An 8,312-nucleotide genomic window follows, 5' to 3' on the forward strand; every position below is an offset into this window, starting at 1 on the left:
AGTTAACGCTCTTCCACTCTGAAATCTATGGTCATTCTATTGTATTGTGATGGTGAGGCTGGTGATGTTTCAGCAACTTAGTCCTGCAACTGTGCTTGTAATTCATTCTCAGGAAACTCTCAAGTATTGTGTCGTAGTTGAGCATTAGTAAAATTATTCTTCTCTTCAGTTTGTTCCATAAATTTGGATCATTACACTGTAATTCTCATTCTCATTAAATTCTACTATTCCAGTCAGCTAATAGCTCTTAATTAATTTATTTTCATGTCTTATAGATCCAGATTAGTTAGATTTTAGTGACATATTCTCATTAAATAATGTAATTACCATTGGATTATCACAATCTTTCGGGAGAAATTCAAAAATAGCCAGATTACCACTGGTCGTTGAAAAATAGCCAAGTTTCAAAAGTCATCGAAATTTAGCCACTTTAAATCTGAGCGAAAACACTGTTCAAAATCCGGAAAAATACGCCCGCAAATTTTACGGGAGTTCCAGCATAAGTATGCTTGAACTCCCGTAAATTTTACGGGAGTTCCAGGATAACTATGCTGGAACTCCCGCAAATTTTACGGGAGTTCAAGCATAATTATGCTGGAACTCCCGCAAATTTTATGGGAGTTCCAGGAAGTATAATTGTCCAGTATAATATACTGGAGTTTGGAGCACTGATGCTCCAGTCTCCCGCAAATTTTACAGGAGTTGCCAAAGTATACCGGTCCAGCATAATATGCTGGAGTTCGTACACAAATGCACCAGAACTCCCGTATATTATACTTGACCAGTCCCTGTTGCAGCAAAATAGTGACTATTTTTCATTGACTTGATAAACGCTGGCTATTTTTCATTGACCAGTGTGAAAACTGGCTATACCATGATATTTTAACCAATCTTTCCCTCATTTTCCCTTAACAACCTTTGCTCCTGCATTTATATATTTTTACCATGGCAAGGCAATTAACAGCGTTCTCTCTAAAGCACAAGCATAATTAATCAAAGTATAAATGGCGAACGTTTCAGTCTACTATTGTCTCCTCCTTAGCATCACATATCTGTCTGGTTTGTGGGCATTAAGGCTTTCCCTTTTTATTTTTAACTCATTTTCGGTTTACATTTATCTATTTTATTAACGAAAAAAAGCCAAAGTTGTCCCTAAACTATTTCATTTGGTTTAAAAATGTTCTTCGGCCACCTATTTTGCTTAAACGGCCCCACCGTTAGAAATCTGGCACATCCATGCCCTTATTTCTGACGGGCCTTTACTGAATAAAAGAATATTTATTATATATGATGTGACAATTTCTTATTGGTCAAAATTAAATTCCCACCCCAAGCAAGATATGGTCCGTAAATAACCCACCCACGCTCCACCTTAACTACTCCGACCCGTTAAACCCCTTTTTTTACCCACCCATAATTCATGAATGCTTCAAACAAACATTTTAATACATAAAAGATTTGCAGATTCTTTTGCTTCTTGAATTGAATTTTTATTAACTGGTTTTAACAATTGACATTATTTTTTTGTTGTAGACCACAACCCGGGGATTGCCCAAGATATGCAATGTGCTGCTCGAATTAACAATGTAAAATGTTATGTGAACGATGATTGTATGCCTAGCTGCAAGGAGAAATATGGAGATAAACTATCTGGTGCAGCTTGTATAATGATACCGAATGAGCCTACTCTTGTTTGTGCTTGCACATACTATTGTTAAAGGTCTATTTGGGATGACAATGCTTATTATTTCTCTTTAAATTTCATCTAAATGTTAAGACTTAAGACTTATCATTTGTTTGACCGAGTTATAATTAAGGTTTATGTCCTATGGTCAAAATGAGTTCATTATTTACAGTGGGTCATGCTATTGTCCTATTCTTACTCAAGATTGTATGGGATGCTCTTTCCAAAGAAAAAAAAATTTACTCACACTTGTATATGTATTAAGATTTAAGAGTAGGGTTGGTTTTCTAGGGGAACGGGGAGATCGACGAGGGTGTCACGCACCGTATAGGGACATGATGGATGAAATGGAGGTTGGCATATGGCATCTTCTGTGACAATAAAGTTTCATCGAAACTTACAGGTAAGTTCTATAGAGCGGTGGTTAGACCGGCCATGTTGTATGGGGTAGAGTCTCGGCCAGTCAAGAATTCCCATGTACAGAAGATGAATGTAACAGAAATGAGGATGTTGAGATGGATGCGTGGCACACTAGGTTGGATAAGATTATGAATGAAGATATTCGGGGGAAGGTGGGCGTAGCTCCCCTGGAAGATAAAATACGAGAAGCGAGGATCAGATGGTTCGGGCACGTGCAGAGAAGAAACCTAGATGCCTCGCTGAGGAGGTACGAGCGGTTGGCCTTGGCGGGCATGAGGAGAGGTAGAGGGCGGCCTAAAAAAGTATTGGGGAGAGGTGATCAGGCAGGACATGGCGCGACTCCAGCTCACTGAGGACATGGCCCTTGATAGGAAGGTGTGGATGTCGAGCATTAGGGTTGTAGGTTAGAAGGTAGTTGAGCGTTTTCCTACTCCGTACGGGGTAGTAGGCTAGTCTGTTAGTGTCTTGTTTTCGTATGCTAGTGATACGTGTTGTGTTCTTATTATTTTCCTCTCCGCTTTCCTAGTACCTTGCCGTTGTTATTGATTACTGATATTGTTTTTTCCATTTATTTTTCTGATACTATCTTTATGGCTGCTGTTGATGTAACTGTTCTATTGTCTTTTTTCATCTTCTTGTGCTGAGAGTCTATCGGGAACACCCTCTCTACACCACATGTTAGAGGTAAGGTCTACGTACACACTACCCTTCCCATACCCCACTTGTGGGATCATACTGGATTGTTGTTGTTGATATATGGATTAAAATAGTAAGTGTATGATATATGTATTTTATATCAAATTTATCATTGATCATATAATACTTAATGTTATCACAATTTATCATTTTTCTGTCGTTATTACTTAATGCATAAATTAGACCCCAATTAGATTTTTCCTATAAATCTTATCGGTTAGATATAGTACTTCAGAGCCCGTTTGGCTTAGCTGATTTAGAGTAGCTGATAAACATAGGTGCTGAAAAACACTTTTAAGTGCTGAAGCTGATTTAAAAAATAAGCAGTTACGTGTTTGGATAAAAATGCTGAAATTAATAATAAGCAGCTAAAAAATTGGAAAGAGTTTTGTTTTAAAAAGAAGTATTTTAGGGATAGAATAGTAAATATTTTGGTAAAACTTAAAGTGCTTATAAGCTGAAATTTGATAAGTTGAGGGAGACCAACTTATGGCTTTTGACTTATTTTTGGCTTATAAGCACTTAACTTATAAGCACTTTTAATTTTACCAAACGCGTAGATAAGCCAAAAAATACTTATAAACCATTTTGACCAGCTTATAAACTTAGCCAAACACCCTCTCAGTTTCGACAAGTCAAACTTTTGTCTTCCCTATCCCGCCTTCTGTTACAATTAGCTCTCTACTAATTGTAACTCTCTAACTTAAAAGAGCTACTCAATCTTCTCTTCATTTTAGCTAAATACGAAGGATTATCTTTTGCTAAATTGCTAATAAAAATGTGATATACATTCGGATCTCTCTATAATAACATCCCTAAATAATAGCCATTCACTATAAAAGCCGAGTTTTTCTCGGAATCGAATATTATATTATGTTATAGTATATGTGACGAAGCTAATTTGTATAAGATTTTCTGCTCGTACTCTGTCAAATTCTAGTATAGTTTATGATGTTGTCCCACAGAGATTGGAGAATCTAAGACTTGTAATATTTTGACTACTATTTGAGAGAATCAAATTGATGAAAGGTGTGTTTGCAATTATAAATTAAGACAAATTTCTTCCGAAAGGTTTATATTTAAAAAGAGTTGGGAATCGTTGAATTCACTTGATATATCATTACAATAAAATCTCAGTTTTACGTATTTCTCTAAAGAATAATTGCTTATTGCTAATACAATTATATTTTTACACTAAAAAATAAATAATAACACTCCTTGAGGTTATGTTAATTAATTGATTTAAAACTAGTGACGATTAAAATAAAATATCTTGCCTGAATTGTGCTCAAGCGTAGTAAAAATTTCGTGAGAATATTTTTACTAGAAAGTCAATAATCTTGCCTTCAACAATTTCTCCGTGAGAACTAAAACTGAGGAAAGCAAGATTACAGACTTGAAATAATAATCTTACTAAAAATTACTCTCACTCGAATATTTTATTCATCAGTTATTATATATTAATTCCGCTCCATGAGAATTAAAAAATTAATATAAGAATAACTTAGATATAAAATATATAGATGTGTGTGATGACCCAAAGGGTCATCTTTTATTTTAGAATCCGATTCCGTATTCTGAGGCATTAAAAATCTTATTTAATCTCCCCTCGATTTGCGTGCGCAGTCCGAGCGTGTATCCGGAAAGCCCTTATGTGAAAAATTTAAGAAAAGATAAAATTTTGACTTAAAAAGATGATTTTTGTTGACTTTGGTCAATATTTCGGGTAAACGGACACGGACCCATGTTCCGACGGTACGGGAGGGTCTGTAGTATAATATAGGACTTGGCGTATGCCCGGAATCGAATTCCGAGGTCCCTAACCTGAGAAATGAATTTTTGAAGAAAATTGATAAGACTGAAAATATAATAATTCAAAAAATTTGATCTTGTTGGTATCGGGCGCGTATTTTGGTTCCGGAGCCCGGTACAGGTCCGTTATGACATTTAAATTTTATCTGTGAAATTTGGTGAAAAACGGAACTGATTTGACGTGATTCGGAACTTTGGTTGAGAAAATAGAAAGTTTGAAACTATCTTGAAAATTTCATGTGTTTTGGTGTTGAATCCATGGTTCTAGGTGTTATTTTGGCGATTTGATCGCATGAGCAAGTTCGTATGATGTTTAAGACTTGTGTGCATGTTTGGTTTGGAGCCCCGAGGGCTCGGGTGAGTTTTGGATAGGCTACAGAATGATTTTGGACTTAGGAATATATTGCTAGTATGCTTCAGCTGTTGCAGGCCCCTGTTATAGGGATGGCAATGGGGCGGGGCGGGGCGGGGCGGGTGCGGGGCAGGTTTGGCAAAACCCACAAAAATTTCAACCTGCCCCGCCCCGCATAATTATTTTTTCAGTTTTCAATCCGCCCCGCCCCGCCCCGCCCCGCCTCGCTTGGACCCGCCCTGCCCTGCCCTGCTTACGCACTCCCACTTGAATTCTGAAACGCATATCTAGTTTTTTTAACACACACAATTCGATTTGAAAACTTTGAATTCTGCCGATTACTCCCATTTGGATCTGTCACTGACTTCATCTCAGTTTCACTTTTCTTCCCACTGGTGGTTGTGACATCCAGATTTGTACTTTAATTTGGTGAAGCAATATTCTCAATCATTCAACTTAATTATTATTTAAGTACAAGTGAGTGGAAAGCAAGCTTAAGAGATATACTGGTTCAAGAAGAATGATTACTTTCAAATTGAAAACATCACAACTACTTTTCTTATTATGAAAAAACACAAATATTATGAACTAAATGAAGAATATTATTGTAAACTATAATTTCTTTTCTGGAGTATAAAATTAGTACTTAGATAAAATTGTAGTTGAAATGATTGCTTTCTTTCAAAAAAGATAAAATTCAAGTTGCCCTGCATTGAACCCGCATTAAACCCGCAACCCGCCCCGCCCCGNCTAGAGTATAAATTTAGACTTAGATAAAATTGTAAGTTGAAATCGATTCGACTTTACTTTCAAAAAAAGACTAAAATTCCAAGTTGCCCCTAGCCATTCGAACCCGCATTAAACCCCGCAACCCGACCCGACCCCGCTTTAAAAACTTTTAAAACTATTTTTAACCCGCCCCGCACCCGCACTAAAGTAAACCCGCCCCGCCCCGCATCAAACAAAATCCGCCCCGCCCCGCCCCATTGCCATCCCTAGCCCCTGATCTCGCAATTGCGAGCCCTGCAGGGTCCGCTTTTGCGAGCCTTTCATCCCAAATGCGACTAGAAGGCTGGGCCAACAGAGTTCGCAAATGCGAACATATCTTCGCAAATGCGAAGGGAGTCTGGGAGGGGTATGGATCGCAAATGCGATCTTTTGTCCGCATTTGCGAGGTCAGTAATCGCAATTGCGACATTTTCCTCGCATTTGCGAAGGCAGCAGGAATTGTGAAGGCATCGTAATTGCGATAGCCCCTTCGCAATTACGAGCTTCGCAAAATGCGAAGCTCAGGTCTCAAATGCGACATCTACAACTGTTTAAAACATAACTTAGACGGGATTTTTCATTCATTCTCCCATTTTTCCTAAACTTCAAGAGGCGATTTTCTTAGGGCAAGTTCTTCCCCAAATCATAGGTAAATGATTCTTAGCTTGTTTCTTTCAATCTATTTCATCTTTTTACAAGATTTCATCCTAGAATCTAGGGTTTTTCATGATGGAATTGGGTGTTTTTGGATAGAACTTAGGAATTTCGAAATTTGGGGATTTGGACCTCAATTTGAGGTCGTATTCCAAAACCAATTGTATATCCGGTCTCGGGGGTGAATGGGTGATCGGGTTTTGGTCCGAATTTCGTGTTTTGACAAAGCGGGCTCGGGGTCGATTTTTGACTTTTTGGGAAAAATGTTGGGAAATCTATAATTATGCATTGGAATTGGTTTCTTTAGCGTTTATTGATGTTATTAAGTTAAATATGGCTAGATACGAGTGGATTGGTGGTGGAATCGAGAGGTGAAGCGGTATTTGAGCTGTGAATTACCCGTTCGCTTGAGGTAAGTGTTTGGTCTAACCTTGACTTGAGGGATTAGGATCCCCGACTTGCTTGCTATGTGAAATACCATGTGTGTGGCGTATAGGTGTGGTGACGAGCTCCTATGCGTCGCCAAATTACCTGTTTAGCCTGTTCCCTTTCCCCGTTTCCCAATGTATGTTGCTTTCGTGTCTTAATTGCTACCTGCTTATTGATGCTTCCATGTCTAATTGCTTCTTATTAAATGTTGTTTCTCTATTGATGTTATTAATTGTTCCGTAGTTTCATTTTATCACACTGTTGGTTTACGTTTGTTTATTGGTGCTTCATAGTACACTTTGGTTGGTCTCGCCGTGTAGTAATTACTGACGAAGTTTTATAATTGTAGTGATCTTTCGTTGTTTTTGGTTTGAGGTATAAGTATTGTGGAGGATTTGAGTTAACTTGTGAAATACTTGTTTTTACTTTGTGATTGGTACTGATTTTGTGATTGGTACTGATGTGATAGGATCGGATTGCACGCCGCAACAGGAGGAATAGGGTGAACTGTGATTGTCTGGTAGGATCGGGTTGCACGCCGCAACAAGGAGTAATAAGAGTGGACAGGTGGGATCGGGTTGCACGCTGCAACAGTAGGAATAAGGGTGATATATATATAAGCAATAAGGGTGGACTGGTGGGACCGGGTTGCACACCGTAATAAGGAGTAATAAGGGTGAATGCTTATACTGTTATTGACTATATGGTGGGATCGGGATGCGCGCCGCATCATTCGTTGTTTATGTATTCTTCTTCTGCCGAGGTTCATTATTGTGGTGTTGAAACTCCCTTAAGGATTGATTATAGCTGAGTATTGGTAGAACGACTGGGTTCCATATTTAATTAGTGCAAGTTACTGTTATATTTCATTCTGTATTTCCTTTCTGTCTTAGTATAAACTGTTGCAGGTTATATATATTGTTATGCCCCGCCGTATCCTCGTCACTACTTCGTCGAGGTTAGGCTCGGCACTTACCAGTACATGGGGTCGGTTGTACCGATACTGCACTTTGTACTTTCTGTGCAGATTTCGGAGCTGGTAGTGGTTGATCGAGAGGTTGGTTGCTGTTACTGCATTCAGGAGACCCAAGGTAGTCCTGCAGGCGTCCGCAGCCCCTGGCGTCCCCTCCTATCTTTACTTCATTTCGGTTTTACTTTCTTCGAGACAGATGTATTTTCTTTCAAACCATTACTTGTAGTATTCGTAGACTGTTCGTGAGTTGTGACACTAGTTTCTGGGTGGTATCTATTTCGGCTTTCGTTAATAGTATAAGGGTAATCAGTTAACTCGTGTACTTATGCTTTTATTTTCGCTGAATTAGTTTTGTTAAATTTTAATTATACAAGGATAAAGAAAAAAGGTGAAATATTCTGTAACGTTGGATTGCCTAGCGAGTGCAATGTTAGGCGCCATCACGGTCCCTAAGGTGGAAAATTCGGGTCGTGACAATGTGATAATAATGACTAAAAACTATCATTCCAGCACAGTATGAAATG

Source organism: Nicotiana attenuata, chromosome 1 (genome assembly GCF_001879085.1).
Source record: "Nicotiana attenuata strain UT chromosome 1, NIATTr2, whole genome shotgun sequence".
Taxonomy (NCBI): Eukaryota; Viridiplantae; Streptophyta; class Magnoliopsida; order Solanales; family Solanaceae; genus Nicotiana; species Nicotiana attenuata.